Consider the following 19604-nt stretch of genomic DNA (forward strand, 5'->3'; position numbering starts at 1 on the left):
CTAATGCCGGCTCAGTCACTTGTCTGCTGTGTGACATTGGGCAAGTCACTTAACTTCTCTGTGCCTCAGTTACCTCATCTGTAAAATGGAGATTAAGACTGTGAGCCCCAAGTGGAACAATCTACCCTAGCACCTAGAACAGTGCTTGACATATAGTAAGGGCTTAACAAATACCAAATATCATACTACATCTACCAACTCTGTTGTATTGTACTTTCCCAAATGCTTAGTACAGTGTTCTGTCACATAAGCAAATGAGTGTGGATCTATTAGCCTGTAGTTAAAATGGATACTTTTTTATGGTATTTGTTAAGTACTTACTATGTGGCCAAACACTGTTCTAAGCACTAGGGTAGACCAGAAGTTACTCAGAATGGACGCTGTTCCTGTGTCATATGGGGCTCACAGTCAATATTTGAATTGATCTTTCTCCCCACTCCTGACAGCTCTTTTCTGTTCATACACTTCTTTTGAAAATGACACATACAATTATTAAATAGTAATTTGAAGTCCACCTACCTAAAATCAATCAGTAGTGTTTATTGAGTGCATACTGTGTGCGGAACACTACACTAAGCACTTGGGGAATGACTGACAAAGAATGAATTTAAAATGGGACTGAAATTCACTCTAGGCACACCAGCCGAAAAAAAGCATTAGAGAATGTAATGATGAGGATGATGATACTTGCTAAGCACTTACTATGTGCCAAGCACTGTTCTAAGCACTGGGGTAGATATAAGGTAATTAGGTTGTCCCATGTGGGGCTCACAGTCTATGCCCCATTTTACAGATGAGGTAACTGAGGCACAGAGAAGTTAAGTGACTTGCTCAGAGTCACACAGCTGACAAGTGGCAGAGCCGGGATTAGAATCTATTTCCTCAGACCCCCAAGCCCATGCTTTTTCCACTAAGCCACGTTCAGTTCTCCTATAGCACAGTCAGTGTCTTATCTGATAATGTTGCATCTATTCCAGTGTTCACCAAGTAGTAAGCACCTAATCAATGCATAATTATTTTATCATGGGGTTGGGTTGCTATCATACCTCATGGTACAGAAAACTGGTATTACGATATTCATGTGTATGGAAAACTAAGTTTTGCGATACCAAGTCATGTTGTGTCCAGCTAGATGCACATTGTAGGAATAATGTTCCCTGATTTCTCTGCAGTTGTCTATCCAGACTAGATAATGAAAACACATTTTACAAGAACTGACTGTCGGACCCAACTATTCTCTTTCATTTTTTATGCTATCTGAAGGTAGCACCATGGTTGTGGAAATCTCACAGCATAATCTCTTTATATATATATATATATATATATATATATATATATATATATTTAAACCTTACTGTAAAGCTTTTTGATTTGGTATAATGATGGGAATGATCGATCTGAATCAGTGAGTCCACACTGAAGAGGTGTTTTGAAAAAAGCTGTGAGATTACTGCATTTCGCTCTTACATTTGGGTATAAAGCAGTATCCAGATGGCTTCAAGTAGGCATTCTTAAAAGGAGGAAGTGACAAGCTATACTGGGAGGAAAAAAAGAGCAGTGACTTGGATGGAAGGGAAAGAAGAATGAAATACCTCTCTTTCCTCCCTCTCTACCACTTTTCTACTTCTCACCATTTCTCCACTCCTCTCCATTCACTCTGACACATATATCTACCTCATCTCTAAGAATTAGGATCTGTTTTTAATGGTACTTGTGAAGTGCCTATTTATGCGCCAGGTGTCACCTGCTGTGTGATGTTGGGCAACTCACTTAACTTCTCTGTGCCTCATTTTCTTCATCTGCAAAATGAGGTTCAGTACATTTTCTCTCTTCGTCTTTGACTGCAAGCCCCATTTGGAATCTGATTATCTTGCATCTACCCCAGTGTGCTTAATAAAAACCACCGTTATCATTATTATTATTATTTTATTCTTCTAATTATTGCTAGAGGAAAACCATATACTTGTGGACTATTATGAACAGATGGTTGATCAGATATGTTCCATCTATTGAGAACTGTAACAAAGCATTTGTTTGTCTACAGGATTTTTAAAGCCTGGAACAGGTTCCTAAGAGAAAAAAAGAAATCTCTAGTCTTTAAGATCTTTTCAAACAGAATGGACAACCATCTGTCTTGAATGGTTTAAGACTGGTGTCATCCCGCTTCAAGACAGAGTTGGACCAGATGCCCATATGAAGTCTTTTCCAGATCAGAAGAGTCTAAGTCCATGTCTGATTCATCAGAAAACAGAATATTCTTCTTAATCAGCTCCTAACCCAGAATATTGCCAGTGTATTAAGCTTTGCCAACGTGCAACATCTGAGCCTGATCAATAGGTGATTGAAAGAAGTAAAATGATAGTCTGCTATTTTGGCCCATTTCCTACTGTCATGGCAAACTGATTTAAATAAATAAAAAACAGACCCAGTACTAAATCTCAGTGAAGATCTATTTCTTTTTAACTTTAAGTGAAAAGAAGCTTGGGAACGTCAATGCTATTTGTTTTTTCAACAAATTTTAGTCACCCCTAAGCAGTCCAATTTAAGCCAAGAAGATTTCCTGAAATACAAAAAAGGAAGACTCTTTTTGATGACTATTCCAGTTTAGCAGGAACAGAAATATCTGTGCCAACTTTGTTTGGAGAACACTGCTCTCTTCACTTCCTGTGGTACTTTCATTTCTTTCCCTAATGGGGGAATCAGAATTTTCCAGAACCCAGTGCCAAATAAACCGATCCAAAAGACCAACTAAACAGCACTGCCCATTGAGGTTGGCCTTGAAGGATGGATTCTATGAATGAGCCGTTTATCAACCTGGAGGTGAAGCTGCAGCCACGTAATTTTGGTACAAACTAGGAGACTTGTTTGGAGATAACGTTCCAAATGTTTACTGTGATGGTATACCTGAAAAAAAGAAAGCCTCCTACAGTGATGCTGCTGCCCAGATAAAAAATCGGAGTTAATTTCCAAGGGCAGACCTGCATGGTGCACTGCACTGCAAGAAGTGGTACTCTTTGAGCAAAAGCTTCATAAGGAAAGAGACAGAAGGAGGCAAAAAGTTGGCCAGGGCTATGGATCCCACATTGTCTTTTTCAGCTATATAAGAACTCATAGATGAACTTTGGCATCGGAGGTGTCTTCAACTACACAGGACAATGACATACACCTGAAAAACTTGGCAGAAATAATAAAGTTTTTCCATGGATTATCAAAAACTGTTAAAAAAGGCTCATTTGGGGTAATTTGGAAGTAAAATTGCATCCATGTAAGTTATGGTCCTTGCTTGGAAATACTGTGGAAAGAAACTCTAAATTTGCCCGTCTGTATTTGAAACCTGAAAAAAATGAGTTGTAAAGGGATAGTATTCTCACGATACCATTTGGAAGTATACAGTAGGTCCAAAAAGTGCAAATGCCTTTAAGTAGCTACCCTGAAATAAAGGGCCATAAAAGCTTATTTGGTACTTTACCAACCAGAAAACAAACTAAGCACACTTCAGATATCTCTCTCCTATTCCACAACAAAGCCAATGCTGGGAATGATTAATCTCTTGTAGTTAAGGAGTTTGCAAAGATGGAGTCCTCCCATAGATAAGCACTTTCCCTAGTGCATTGCAGAAACTCTAATTTGATTAGCAAACAGCTTTAGTTTTTGCCCAACATAGAACTTCTCTCTGCCGGGGCATTAGGTTACATGTTCAGTGCTCTACATAAACTCACTAAGAATCCTGGAAAGACAGCGTAAGTTTGCTATTTTAGTAATGAGAAAAGTAGACATTCCCTCAAGAAAACTATTGAGACAATATGATAAGCAAATCATATTGCTTATATTGCTAGCATATTGCATAGTCCCTAATATGATAAGCAAACAGTCCAGCCAAGGTTTTTGTTTTAAATCCACTTCTTGCTGACTTTCCTGGGGTTTCCAGGGACGGCTCCTTCTTGAGCCTGCTGTGCGATCATACCAAAAGACCCTGACTCCTAGCAGAGTTTATTCTTCCTTTATCTGATTATTCATTCATTCATTCAATTGCATTGATTGAGTGCTTACTCTGTGCAGAGCACTGTACTAAGTGCTTGGGAGAGCAGCGTGGCTCAGTGGAAAGAGTACAGGCTTGGGAGTCAAAGGTCGTGAATTCTAATCCCAGCTCCACCACTCATCGTCTGTGTGACCTTAGGCAAGTCATTTAACTTTCCTGTGCCTCAGTTACCTAATCTGTAAAACGGGGATTAAAACTATAAACCCCATGTGGGACAATCTGATTACCCTGTATCTTCCCCAGCGCTTAGAACAGTGCTTGGCACATAGTAAGCGCTTAACAAATACCATCATTATTATCATTAATATTATTACAATATATCAATAGACACATTTCCTGACCACAATGAGCAAATGGTCTTCTCAGTCTATCAATCAATAAATACAATTTATTGAGTGCCTATGGTGTGATGTGCACTGTTCCAAGTGTTTGGAAGAGTACAAAAGGGGTAGTAAACATGATCTCTACCTTCAAGGAGTTTATTATCTAAAGGCCTCCCTGGGAAACTGAAGGAAATTTACTGATGCTTCTCCTGTGCTGCTATGCAATGCCCCCTGCTGGACAGCCTCTATGATTTAAGAATCAGCATTTTTGAATAACTGTCTTTATTATTATTATTATTAATCGTATTTTTGAGCACTTACTGTGATCTCCTGCCCCCAAGCTTGCCAGATTAAGTTTTGTTTCGCTTTTACTGTACTCAGAAGTTTGTTTTTATTCCCTTCTCAGAGCTATTTCTGAACCAACTAGCCAATTTTTGAGGTTGAAAATAAGGACATAGGCCAAGAGGATTCTCATTGTCTTTCCCTCCTTTTGTACCTGCTTCATCCTAAATTTCAAGAAGGAACAATGATTCAGAATAAAAGCATTTACACTAACTTGTATGTGATTTTAAAAGACAGAAACTCATGCAAATGAAAAATTGTATTTTCCTAAACGGGTCAGACTTCAATAAAATGGGGAAATGGGGGTTGTTGTTTTGTTTGCAAAAAAAGAATCCTCACTGCAGTTGAGATTAAGCTTGCTTTGATAAGGTTCCAATATTTCCTAAACAATTATAACATTGCAGGGAAGAATTTTAGCTATCCATATTTTACACATTCATAAAGCAGAGAGACAAGGACTGCAAAATAGAAAATCCAAGTGTCCCAGTCATATTTCGTTTTCTTTATCAGCACAGCTCTTTCTCCTGTATGAGTTGTTGCCTTCAAAATGGCAAATCTTCACCCTCATTTTTAAGCAAAGCAGATTATAATAGCAATGATGAGGATAACAATATTTATTAATCACTTACTATGCGGCAAGCGTTGTGCTAAGTGTTGGGGTAGATACAAGATAATCAGGTTGGACCCTGACTCTTTCCTGTATGACTTGCCCAAGGTCACACAGAAGATAAGTGGAAGAATGAAGGTTGACACCTCTACAAGAAATGTTGAATAATTAACAGAGGTAACTACAAGATACCTTGTCTACTCCTTATTCTTACCCAATTGAGGTAAGATATATCTACAACCTAGAACATTTTGGCATTTCCTTATGAGTGTCTTTTGTAAACTTTTGTGAAAACGTGTCATATGATTAAATTTAGGCAAAATAGAAATCACTGTCTTACTTGCTGAATTGAATTTCTAAGTAAAAAGTATAAATGAATAGGTCTGATTATATCAGTCTTTCAGTTTGGCAGAACAGCATTTTCTGCCATATTTGACATCATCTCCCAACAACTTGCTTCTCCCAAGATAATATGTTTACATTGGAGAAGCAGTGTGGACTAATGGAGAGAATACAGGCCCGGGAATCAGAAGAACCTGGGTTCTAATCTTGGTTCCACCACCTGTCTGCTGTGTGATTTTAGGCAAGTCACTTGACTTCTCTGTGCCTCAGTTACCTCACCTATAAAATGGGGACTAAGTCGTGTATCTACCCCAGCACTTGGTTCAGTGCCTGGCACATAGTAAGTGGTTAATAAATGCTATTAAAAAAAAGTCTTTATGGAAAGTGATTAATCTTTCATTTCATGTCAGCCTCATCTGATTAAAACGTTTTAACCTAGAACAGGTGCGAGTATAATAATGACCTCATTCCAGGTTTTCAAATTGTACACTAATCTACACAGAGGGAGCTTTCAATATTTACCATTGAATAATCAATTTTTAGCTGATTCAATCCACGGCAGCAAAGGTAAAATTATGTTGACTATCTTCACTACACAGGAAAGTATCTGTGTCACGTTTATTAGCATGTTCATAAGTGCCATATATGTGAGAAGGGCATAAAGTGATATGTATTAAGTAAATACTATAAACATTTTTATCGGAAGGTATTTCAGGTACCAAAACTTTAATATGCACTGCCCTCCCCAGCTTATACACTCAAGTGGCTCTTGAGCAAAATTATTGCCCAGCTAAATCTAGATCCTGTTTATTTTGTTGTGATTAGCCAAAGATACATATTTACGATGCTTTGCTTTCAGTTTTACACCATGTAAGACATGTTTCTATACTATTTATGTTTCATTACTTGACCACAAGAGGGCTAAATGTATCTTCTTTGAATTCTAAGAAAGAATACCAACTAATTCAGTTACAAATTGAGATTTCAACAAAGAATACATGAATCCATTTCTAGAATGCAAGCAGACAGTTTAAGAAAATGATTTTACCAGCAACTAATCATAGCAACAAAAACAAATAGAAACTTAATTTATATTGGAGGTCAAACCAGTTGACCAAAAAAAACAGTCGTTTTACAATAATGTTCCTGAGAAACTAAATGTACCATATAAAAATTATTTTTAAAACTTTGATATGTCATAATATTGGATTCAAAGGATTTGGGTAAAATCTCTTTAATAGTAGTAGGTATGACATTTGAAAGTAAATGAGGATTCACCAATTGAATGACTAAAATATGTTCACCTGAAAAGTGAAACTTAAGGGAAGAAAAAAACATTTTTCAAGTTGTGTATTTTTGTTTTGCATCTCATCATTATTTAATCACACAGTATAAATAAAGTATGAGATGTAGCCTCAAATATACACTGCAGTGTTTGGAAAAATAGCTCTGCTCTAAGCAGTGAAAATACTTGGCGAAGTTTATTTCCAAAAAAAATATTATTCACTGGTCACAGATAAAACAGACTAGAACTTAGCTAGTGTCCCTTTCATGACCCTACTGGAATGTGTATTCATAGTACTTACAACTCAGGAATCAATATACCCACTAAGAGCAAATGAGTCCCACTGGGAACCTAACCTCTAGGCACAGTGATCATAATTAATGCATCATTCAATGATTTTTTTTATTGTGAGCTTCTCATTTAGTTCCTGCATATTATGTTAAAAGTCGCTGCAGATAATGATGGACTCACAAAAAACCACAGGGCTGGTTTGTTGGAGGCAGGGAGATTCTTAGAGCTCGTCCGTACTTAAGAGTTTTTCTTAAGAATTAAATCTGTCTCTATTCCAATTTCAATAAAACATTTCACACAATACATTTCTTCCTCATTTTAGTTTCCTAGAAAATACAAACCCTGATTTCTCCTGTTTTTTATGAGACCTTTGGTATTGATCTCAATTTAATATTAATGAATGGGTGGAAGGAAGTATTGCCTACTAGAAAGAGCATGGGGCAGGGAGATAGGAGACCTGGGTTCCAGCCCAGGTTCTGTCAGTTTCTTGCTGTGTGACCTCAGGCAAGTCACTTAACTTCTCTGTGCCTCGGTTTTCTTATCGGAAAAGTGGGGATTAATGCCTATTCTCCTTTCATTTACATTGTGAACCCCTCGAGGGGCAGGGCCTGTGTCTGATCTGATTGCCTTGGATGTACCCCATTGCTTAGGACATAGAAAACACTTAATAAATACCATTATTATTGTTATTAAATCACTAAAGATTTTCCCTGGATTCTGTTACTGTAACACAAATTTTGATTTGAGGAATTCTGAAATCTGTTGAAATTAGAAGTAGGTAAATTCACCTAGAAATGGGTTGAATTACTAAATTAAAGTTGGGATTAATTATAAAATTCTGCATAGCTATCCTAAAGAATACAGGTAGAGAGTATAAGACTATCTTGTCTTATGCCATCAAGTCATTTCTGAACACAGACACAGCCCTCCCAGAACACGGACACATCTCTCTCAGAACGCCCCGCTCTCCAGCTGCAATCTTTCTGGTAGTGGATCCATAGAGATTTCTTGGTAAAAAATACCAAAGTGGCTTACCACTGCCACGTTCCGCACAGTAAATTCAAGGCTCCGGCCTCGACTCGTTGCCAATTTGTACTTCCCAAGAGCTTAGTACAATGCTCTGCACACAGTAACCACTCAATAAATACAATGAATGAATGATTCTCTCCCCTGCTGCTGCTGCCCAGCATGAGTGAGTTTTGACTTGTAACAGATTGCCTTCCACTTGCTAGCCACTGCCCAAGCTAGGAATGGAATGGGTAGGCCACTGCTTCACTCTCCCTCCCATAGCTGAGACTGGTAGAGTACTGGAAACTCTCCAGGTGTGACCCTGAGAGGGGATAAGACTATCAGCCAAGCAAAATCTCAAATTTTTCAACTCTAGCCTTATCCATCTGAACAGTTTCTTTGAAGGAGTTTCTTTCCCCCTTTTAGACTGTGAGCCCACTGTTGGGTAGGGACTGTTTCTATATGTTGCCAATTTGTACTTCCCAAGCGCTTAGTACAGTGCTCTGCACATAGTAAGCGCTCAATAAATATGATTGATGATGATGAAGAAGGTTAACAGCCATGTGGAAGAGAGGAAAAATTTTGTGGCCCTCAAGCATAGAAAACCTAGTGACAGTGAACAAGTTGGTACTTAGACTTGTGATCAGGGAATATCAGTCAATCATTCATATTTATTAAGTTCTTACCATGTGTAGAGCACTGTACTAAGCGCTCGAGAGACAACAATATAACAAAGTCAGTAGACACATTCCGTGCCCATGATGAGCTTATGTCACTTTGTTGTTGTGTACTTCCCAAACACTTAGTACAGTGCGGTGTACCCAGTTGGTACTCAATAAATATTGCTATTGCTTGCCCACACTACTGAGGGAATCACCACTTAAAGATTCCAATTTTGCTCCTCATGTACAAAACTTTAAAAGGTCTAGAATCACTGGAGCTTCTATCCATTGATTTATAGGAGAAATTAAATGGCATAGCTTTAAACCTTATTATTAAAACTATTTAATTACTTTAGCCCTGCAGGGCTTTTTCATTTAGCAAATGCCTTTTACTGGGGGACAAGTTAGGTCAACATGTTAATTTTCACCAAACCTGTTTATCGGAATAGAAACAGATGCACAATTCAAGATTATCAGTAGGCACCCAAATATAAGTGTAAGAAACAGAAACGGAATTTAAAATGCTTCAGATCACATACCGTATCTCTCCCTCAAGGGCACGTACCCCCTTTCACCCCTCTCCCATCCATGCCCTCTTCTCCTCCACCTTCTCTAGTCCATGTAGAACATTACAATTGATCTCTACATTCTCTGTGTCACTGTGGTGAAATAAAAAGTGCTGTTATCCAACTGAGTTCAATCATGAAATCTACTTGGACAGAGTGGGGCCCTGAGTCACAGCGACTGGAGCTGGAAACTGCTTTGGTAGTTGAGGTTGAAGCCCAACAGGGGCCAAATTATTGTGAAAGCACACATGGAGTGTTTGAGTCAACTCTTTCAGGTCACCCACCAAGAGCCCAGGTTTGCTCGTGGGGTGGGTAGTTGTCCTCACATAGACGTTCAGATACACAACTACGTTAGCTAAAAGAACAGGGAATGGTTGCAGATCAGAGAAGCAGTGTGGCTTAGTAGAAAGTAGAAAGAGTAGAAAGGCTTGGGAGTCAGAGGTCATGAGTTCTAATCCCAGCTCTGCCACTTGTCAGCTGTGTGACTTTGGGTGAGTCACTTAACCTTTCTGGGCCTCAGTTACCTCATCTGGAAAATGGGGAGTAAGACTGTGAGTCCCATGTGGTACAACCTGGTAAACTTGTACCCTTGTATCTACCCTAGCACTTAGAACAGTGCTTGGCATACAGTAAGCACTTAACAACACCATCATCATCATCATCATTATTATCATATCCTTCTGTCCTATCCCCAGAGCTTTTTGACCACAACCTTCAGGACCATCTCTGATTTCTCCCTCTACCTTCAGAATGTCATGGAATCCTTTGGAACTCAGCCTGTTCATTACGCAACAGCAATTGCCTAGCTGTTGAATTGTGGGTTGAGGGGATGCCATAACTTGGACAATAAATTAAATAACAATTTTAAATACGTCTATTATATGAGGAAAATGCACTCCCCATGAAGAAGTTTTAAAGCACTTTCATCTCTCATGTAGTTAGTGATTAATTCAACTTAAGAGGAATCATTGCCTCAACCCCCCCACCCACAAACACAATTTTGCTTATCCAATACAGATTATCTAAACATCTGGGCCCTGCAAAATTGAGTTTTAAATTTTCTTCAAAACAGACTTATCAGATACCCTCCTTTTTCCACTTTAACCAAATGCAAAACTGAAAAAGAACAGTCTTTCCCCCATGGTATTTTTCCATTCCTGCCCTCGTTTGGTCACATGCAGAAAGTAAACAAAGGAAAGAAATACTATAAAATGCTTTTTAAATTTCAAAGGATTCAGGGCCATTCTACTTAATTCTGCTCTACAAAATGCCTACTCTTTCCTCACATGCTCCTTCTCCTGCCTGTCCAACACTCCAGTTTCCAGCCTGCCTCTGTCAGTCTTCCTGTCCTTTCCCTCTCCCCATTAACTCTCTTGCCCCAAAGCCTAGCTCATCCGCTCTTCTTTCCTTATAATTCACCAGATTCAATACATCCATTTCATCTGTGCTTCACAGAAATTGTTAGACGAGCAGTGGTTAATAAAATAACATTTTTATTATTAATAAGTACTTACTATGTGCTAAGCACTGTACTAAATGGTGGATTGGCTGGAAACAGTTCCTGTCACACAAGGAGCTCAGTCTAAAGGATGGAGAACAGGTACTTAATGCTCCATTTTTTAGATGAGGAAATGGAGTTACCAAGAATATAAGTGACTTGCCCCAAGCTAGACAGCAGACAAGTGGAGGAGCCAGAATTAGAATCCAGATTCCCTGACTCCCAGGGAATCACTAGGCCATGCTGTTCATACTGGTTGCTGCAAGTAACCCTCCCTTCAAGTGCATTTTTATATCACTCTGAATTCAATGTGTATACATTTCTGTGTTTGCTTACATGCCTTTTACATCCTCATGCTTTTGTCATTTGATTGCAAGCATCTTTATACATTTTTTTCCACCTTTACATTTTCTTTGTAAACCCCACAGTAACATTTGCAGTGTTCTATATCACATGACCTTCAGCAAAGGTTACCAAGGAAGCAGGAGAGATGCTATAACCACATGGCCACTTCTAACAACTACAAGGCTCCAACACTGGATTAGACAGAAGATGCAATGGTTCTCAAGGCAGAGAGTAAATAAAGTTAAATGGCACATCCAATAAAACTTCTCTTTCCCAGATTTTATGTTATTAAGCCCCCGTGAAAACTAGAGTTTGCTGTCGTAAGTCCTGTGGGGAAATTAATGTATAACTGTCTCCGGAATATAACAAGACCTCAGTAGGTTCACCTGTCCACGATCTTTGCACTTTCATGGCCACCAAATCCTTTCCATTGCTGCAACGATGATTAGCAATAACACGGATTAATCTGACAGTTGGTTCCAGTAGCACCGTGGTGGTGAAGCTGAGGGAAATGTAAGGAGAACTTAATGATGCGTATGTGTGGGTTATGTGTACATAATTAGCTGAGAGAGCCTATAAAAGACAGAGAGACCTAAATAAAACTATGTTAGTCTTTTAAGAACCAGTGAGCTGTGTAGTTTATCCAATCTATTTGTAATCCTTTCCCTCCAGGCAATTAAAAATATAATTTCTTCAAGATAAATACTGCATCTCAAATCTATAAAATATGAAAAGCTGGGAAATGTTATTGCTTAGGATCCATACAAGTGGCCAAAATCTGAGGAAAAGCACACATCTTGAAATTAAATCAGCAGTTGAAGAACCATCAAGGGACTCTGCATTTTAAGGAGCTGGAGGTTAGTACTCCCAGGTTCTTCAGTGTGCTCGTAGTTGTATTCAATAAAGTAAACAAAGAACTGACAGAACCAGTGCTCCACTTTATACTCTAGTTTGTAAGGAAATTGACATCAAAGATAACAGTAAAAATGTCATCATCTTGAATTTATGTGGTTCAATGATTACTTGACTCACACTTACTGGAACCTCATCCTCATTCTAAAATTCCCTCTCCTCAAAGAAGCCCAAACTGATTTAACTCTAATTTCTTCAACTCCTACAGCCACTTCAGTCCTTCCACATCACTATAGACTAATACTCATCCCCTAAATCCCTACGTGCCAGACACAGTACTAAGCGCTGGAGTAGGTACAAGATAATCAGGTTGGACACAGTCCATGTCCCACATGGGACCCACAGTCTTATTGTTTCCTCCCTACCTAAATTGTTCCATCCACGTGGAACAGGGATTGTGTCTCACCTGATTTTGTTTCTACCACAGAACTTTGTACAGTACTTGGCACATAGGTGCTTAACAAGTACTATAATGATTAAAGAGTATTCCCCTGCCAGAAATGCATTTCAGTACCTTTCTCCTCCAACAAAATAGTGAGCTCCTGGAGGGCAGGACTCATGTCTACTAACTCCACTGTGTTTTCTCTACTGCTTAGCACAGTACTCTCCCCACCAGTAAGTGCTTAATAAATGTGAATGATGGCTGGGAGTCAGAAGTCATGGGTTCTAATCCCTGCTCTGCCACTTGTCTGTTGTGTGACCTAGGGCAAGTCACTTAATTTCTCTGTGTCTCAGTTACCTCATCTGTAAAATGGGGATTAATACTATGAGTCCCATGTGGGACAACCTGATTACCTTGCAACTAACCCAGAGCTTAGAACACTGCTCAGCACATAATAAGCGCTTAACAAATACTCTAATAATAATAATGCTTATCATTATTATCATTATTCTCTGGGTCTCAGTTACCTCATCTGTAAAATAGGGATTGAGACTGTGAGGCCCATGTGACACAGGGACTGTGTCCAACCTGAGAACCTTGTATCTACCCCAGTACTTAGAATAGTGCTTGGCACATAGTAAGTGCTTAGTACAGTGCTCTGCACACAGTAAGTGCTCAATAAATACACCTGATTGATTAACAAATATCATCATCATCAACAAAAAGTGAGTCCACTGAATCTCAAGCAGCCACACATCTATTCCTGGAAAATGAATCTGTTACTTAATCAGGCCCAGTTACATTTCAGCTTTTACCTCATTCATGTTTACTCGGTACCGGCAATCTCATCATCCTCATTCTTTAAACTTCAGAGGCAGAAAGTCCATCTCCATAGTACCCACCATCAGACTGGCTAGTGAGAGACAGATTCCCTCAAAACTGCAGCTCAGTGGAGGTAGACATTGAACACCTCCCTAGCCCAGATGATCTCTCTCAAAAACCTATTCACAGTTACAGCTGAGTAAAATGGAAATAGTAGCCCCTTTCAGATGAACTGCTTTGAAACAACCAAAAGAGAGGGTGAGCAATCCAAAAATATTTCGTTAGACCACTAGCAGGGGGTTGTTTAGGTGATGAGTTGGGAGCATTTTGCTGCAGTTCCTTGGGCTGATTGATGGTGGTTTTATCAGAAGAGGTTTGGGACTCCTGAGGGAGTTTGTTTGCTTGCTTTGTTTTTGGTTTTATTTGTTCTTTTTTAAAGGAGTTTTATTCTTTTGTTATAAGTCATGTCCTGGAGACAGATGAGTTTCTTTTAAGGAAGTCTGACTACTGTAAGGTACCCAAACTCATGCTACAAACAACACCAACATAAGCTCCTTGTGGGCAAGCATCGTGTCAACCAACTATGCTGTATCTTACTCTTCCAAGCTCTTAGTACAGTGCTCCACCCACTAAGTTTGGAATTAAAAAAAAAGGGATTGAAACTGACTGATGCCAGTGTTCTGTTGTTCACCCATAAGAGAAATATGTGCCCACTAGGGAAATACGTGCCCTTCTGGACCTCTCAGAGCAGTAGCGGACCAGCTAGAATTTAATTTCCACCCGCCCTCGCCCTGTGCAGTCAGAGGCAGCTCTGGCCACCACATCATCCGGATTGGGAATGGCAGGAGCACTGGACCAACCGTCAAAGCAATGAATGACTCTGGCTCCCTGCCTGGGGACACTCTTTCTCCAAAGTAGCTATTTTCCCCCTGAATGGTGATTCTCTTCCCTTGACCTTCCCTGCCCAATTAGCTAAATATAAGAATTTGCAATTATCCAAAAGAATCCCACCTCCCTGATTCTGACAATTTTAGGTCCCATTTTCGACACTACTTGAATGATGTTTGTATTAACATACTGCATAATTCTCAGGATAAAATAGAAGGATACATAAGCCAAGATCCAACATTTTAGAACAGCTTTAAAAATTAATTACAGGGGTGGCTGTAGGGTATAATTTTCTGAACCAACAGAGGCTTCAAGATGCCATTCGCCCCGCCTAGTCCCTGCTTGTGTGGTGAGGTCACCGACTAATAGAGAATCGGAGATGTCTAATGGCTTTCCAGAGGGTGTCTAACACCTGTCTTACAACACAGTTTATAAATCAAACTAGAGACCATGACTTCTCAATATCAGTGCTTTCCAAACTTCTTTCTAATTGACATTGTCAGTTCACCACAATAAATCCCACTAATAATAATTATGGTATTTGTTAAGCACTTACTATATGCCAAGCACTGTTCTAAGTGCTGGGGTAGATACAAGGTAATCAGGTTGTCCCACATGGGGCTCACAGTCAGTCCCAATTTTACAGATGAAGGAACTGAGGCACAGAGAAGTTAAGTGGCTTGCCCAAGGTCACACAACAGACAAGTGGCGGGCCAGGATTAGAACCCATGTCCTCTGACTCCCAAGCCTGTGCTCTTTTCATTAAGCCATGCTGCTCCACCACTTGACAGCTGTGTAGCTTTGGGCAGGGAGCCCAATATTAACCCTAATAGTAATAATAATAGTGGCTTTCCCAAGGTCACACAGCAGACAAGTGGCAGAGCCAGTTATCACTTTTAACCCTAATTATGTTTATTATTAGGGTTATATTATCATATTATATGATATATAATATATGATGCACAATATATTATGATATTATAAGATAATAATAGCAGTATTTGTTAATCATTTATTATCATTAATAATAAACACATTCCCAGTCCACAACAGTGTACAGTATTCAGAGTATAGTGTAGTATAATTTATGTCAACTCCTAAGAAATAGGCACAATACCTATTATGAAGGGAATCATACAAGGTTCCACACACTTTTATGTTGTATTTTCCCAAGCACTTAGTACAGTGTTCTGCACACAATAAACACCCAATAAATACCACTGGGAATGGGTTCACCTAAGCTAAATTTCTAAGACAAGATGAGCAGTGAAAAGAACAACACTTCTTCTTCTATAGATCCTAGATAGTAATAAATGTACATCTTCCCACCCTCCTGGGGAAATCAGAAATTCCTAGTATTACCATCATCATTACTACTGCTACTACTATTACCACTACTACTAACAGTATTTGTTAAGCACTTACTACGTATCAAGCACTGTTCTAAGCACTAGGGTAGATACATGATAATCAGGTTGGACACAGTCTAAGTTGCAGGAAGAGGGATCTAAACCCCATTTTACTGAGGAGGCAACTAAGGCACAGATAATTTAATTGACTTACCCAATGCTACACAGCAGGCAAGTAGCAGACCCCAATTTAGAACCCAGGTAAGCTCTTCTGACTCCTAGGCCTGTGCTTTTTCCACTAGGCCACACTGCTTCCAATTTATAAAGATATAGGGCAATTTCAGTTGGAAAGGATACTCATCTAAGTTCTGAATATGTAAGATGTTTCATACTGTCATTTTTTTTCTGCAAAAGCCCAGGAAAAGAATATAAATATAGCTATCTTCTATTTTTAGATCAATTCCCTGCTGATTTTTGCCAAGTACTCTCTGTCTTAATGTAATTATGTCAACTCCCACATCTCTTAGGGATTTCATTAAGCCTACAACTCCCTTTAAAAAAAGGATGTGTGTTGACTGCTCCCCGTTGACTGTCAGCCAATGATGAGTAGAGAAGTGACACCTCTTAATACCCTTTGTCCTCCTCACACATACCTATCATGGCAGATCTTTACCAACATTTAATTGGAAAGCCCACATACAACCATATTAATGCATTTGAGTATGAATTCATAAACAGTCCTCTTTATAAAACTATAAGTGTTCGTGTGGAGTCATTTTGCAGGTAGATACATACATTAAAAAAATACATACATTGAAAATGCTGTGTTCTATAGCACTTTATCACCAGAATACACCTGAAATAGACGTAATGAAATGAAGACTTAGTTGGGGAATACCTCCTCCAGTCCCTTCAGGAGGTTCTTGAAGAGTGGAAAAACATGGACTGAACAGTTTTGTAGGTAAATGATGTGGGAAGCAGAGTGAAATATAGACTGGGATGTGGACAGACATGAAGAAGGGAAGTCAGCAAGGAGACCGATGCAGGATAGGGTAGATAAATAAAGCGGGATAGGATAAATGTTCATATTAACATGGTAGCTGTTTGGATGGAGAGGAAAGGACACATTTTAATGATAAACAGAATTTGGTGACAGATCAAATATATATGGTGACAGATATGCCAAGGTTCTGGGCTTGTGAGACAGGGAGGATGGTGGTGCCATCTACAGTAATGGGAACCTCATGGGGCGAGGCGGGCAGGTTTGGATGGGAAGACAAGAAGGAGAGAGATCAGGGCTGGAGATGTAGATTTGGAATCATCCATATAGAGATAGTAGTTGAAGCCATGGGAAAGAATGAGTTGTCCAAGAGTGCGGGTGTAGATGGAGAATAGAAAGGGACCCAGAACTGAGCCCCAAGGGACTCCTACAGTTAAGGGGTGGGAGGCCCAGGAGGATCCTACAAAAGAGACTGAGAATCAGCAGCCAGAGAGACAGGAAGAGAACCAGGAGAGATCCGTGTCAGTGAAGGCAAGGTTGAATAATGTTTCCAGGAGAAAGGGGTGGTCAACAGTGTTGACCACAGCTGAGGGGTCGAAGAAGATTAGGATGGAGTAAAGGCCACTGCATTTAGTTAATTCAGTGTTAGTCACAAAGTACTACTTACACGTTCTCCCTCCTACTTAGACTGTGAGTCCTATGCTGGACAGGGACTGTGTCCAACCTAATTAACTTGTACCACCCCAGAGTTTAGAACAGAGTTTGACAGATAATAAGCACTTAAATACCATAAAAGTATTAATAATAATAATAATGTGATAACTAGTTAGCTATTGGTGAAGTGAAAACCTGATGGAAGGGGGTATGGAAGAGATCAAAATAATAATAATAGTTATTATTATTATGGTATTTGTTAGGTTCTTACCATGTGCCATGCACTTTTCTAAGCACTGGGATAGATACAAGATAATCAGGTTGTCCCACATGGGGCTCAGAGTCTTAATCCCCATTTTACAGATTAGGTAAGTGAGACACAGAGAAATAAAGTGGCTTGCCCAAGGTTACACAGAAAGCAAGTGGAAAAGCCAGTTATCACTTTTAACCCTAATTATTGTTATTATTAAGGTTAATATTGTCATATGAGATATAATATATATGAGATATAATATATTGTGATATTATAAGATAACAATAGCGGTGTTTGTTAATCATTTACTATGTTCCAAGCATTGTGCTTAGGATAGATACAGGGCAACTGGGTCAGGGCCAACCCCTAGTTCCATATGGAGAACTAGAGATCTAGGGAGAACAGGTATTGAATCTCTGTTTTACAGGTAGGAAATTGAGGCACAAAGAAGTGACTTATCCAAGGTCACACAACAGGTAAGAAATGCCACAAAAATGCAATTGGTGGATTTACCAAAGGTTAATTATAATTATCATTATTATAGTTCTTAAGTGTGCCAAGCACAGCTATGTGCCAAGCACAGTATAAATTCCCAGGATAGATAAAAGATAATCATATCAGATACCATCCCTGTCCCACCCAGGGCTCACAGACTAAAATGGAGGGAGAATTTGATCCCCATTTTATAGATGAGGGAACTAAGGCACCAAAGGTCAAGTTGAAAAACTGAATGACCTAGTGGAAAGAGCACAAGCCTGGGAGGCAGAAGACCTGGGTTCTAATCCACCATTTACCTGCTAAGTGGCCTGGGACAAGTCACTAACTTCTCTGTGCCTCAGCTGTCTCATCTGTAAAATGGGGATTAAAACCATGAGCCTATGTAGAACAGGGACTGTGTCCAACCTGATTATCTTGTTCCTACCCCAGGGTTAAGAACAGTGCCTTGCACTTACTTAGTAAGTACTTAACAAATACCATTCATTCAGTCATATTTACTGAGCGCTTACTGTGTCCAGAGCACTGTACTAAGCGCTTGGGAAGTACAAGTTGGCAACATATAGAGATAGTCCCTACTCAACAGCGGGCTCACAGTCTAGAAGGGGGAGACAGACAACAAAACAAAACACATTAACAAAATAAAATAAATAGAATAGTAAATATGTACAAGTAAAATAGAGTAATAAATCTGTACAAACATATATACAGGTGCTTTGGGGAGGGGAAGGAGGTACCATTAAAAAAAACCCCAAAAACCCAAGTGATTTGGCCAAGATGACATAACAGGTAAATAATGCCATAAATCAGCAGTTTGTGGGTTTAATCAAAGACTAATCCTCCTCACTCATCAAGCCTTTCTGCCCTTCTCCTTAGTAACACCTCAGTAGTGGATAAATATCTACCTGGGCAGATAGGGTTTCCACCAGAGAAAACATTTATGCAATCACACTCAAGTGTATGTACATCCGTGTGTGTGTATGTGTGTGTGTATCTTTAAGATCTCAGAATGTTTTATGCAGAAAGACTTATGCTTTAATGCTCTGAACCCATATACTCGGTTTTCAGACAAACGTTCAAGACTTCATTTATTGAGAGAGAAAAAGAGAAGCCTGTAGCTTGGTGTCAGCTCTGTGCTGTCTTTGACTAATCTGCGAGACACCCACTTTAATGGCTCTTCATAAATAATTCAGTTTTTAATTATGCTACCAGCCCCTGACCTGAAGAGAAATGGAGAAAGGGAAAAGAGGAGGGGTATAGGGGGAAAGCTTATTAGTTGAATCAAATTTTGCCTCCAGTAAATGAACTATTCTCTCTAAACCCCTCTCCCCTATGCAAGATGCACCTGCTTCCTCATCTGTGAAGTGTTTTTGTAATAAAATTGATAGCATCATGAATCCTGACTTGGTAGTGAAGTCATCTAGTCTAGAATCAATAGACTTGCCCTGATCATATTAAAAAGGATCCACAGACACACGCCTACTGAAATACGCTTGGGTGAACACCTAGATTTCCCCAGATTACCCCCAATCCACAGAGCC

The 19604-nt window shown here is 39.3% G+C and overlaps 1 protein-coding gene and 1 non-coding gene across 5 annotated transcripts in view; both read right to left on the minus strand.

Moving 5' to 3' along the window:
* The window catches only part of CACNA2D1 (calcium voltage-gated channel auxiliary subunit alpha2delta 1), a 441193-nt gene that overhangs the window by 287278 nt on the left and 134311 nt on the right, over nucleotides 1–19604 (minus strand). The gene's annotated exons all lie outside the window — the stretch shown is intronic.
* On the minus strand, nucleotides 8432–8569 carry LOC119921186. The gene has a single exon (XR_005448491.1). It is a non-coding gene; the product is annotated as a small nucleolar RNA SNORA7 (small nucleolar RNA).

The sequence above is a fragment of the Tachyglossus aculeatus genome (genome assembly GCF_015852505.1).
Source record: "Tachyglossus aculeatus isolate mTacAcu1 chromosome 12 unlocalized genomic scaffold, mTacAcu1.pri SUPER_6_unloc_1, whole genome shotgun sequence".
NCBI classification, from domain to species: domain Eukaryota; kingdom Metazoa; phylum Chordata; class Mammalia; order Monotremata; family Tachyglossidae; genus Tachyglossus; species Tachyglossus aculeatus.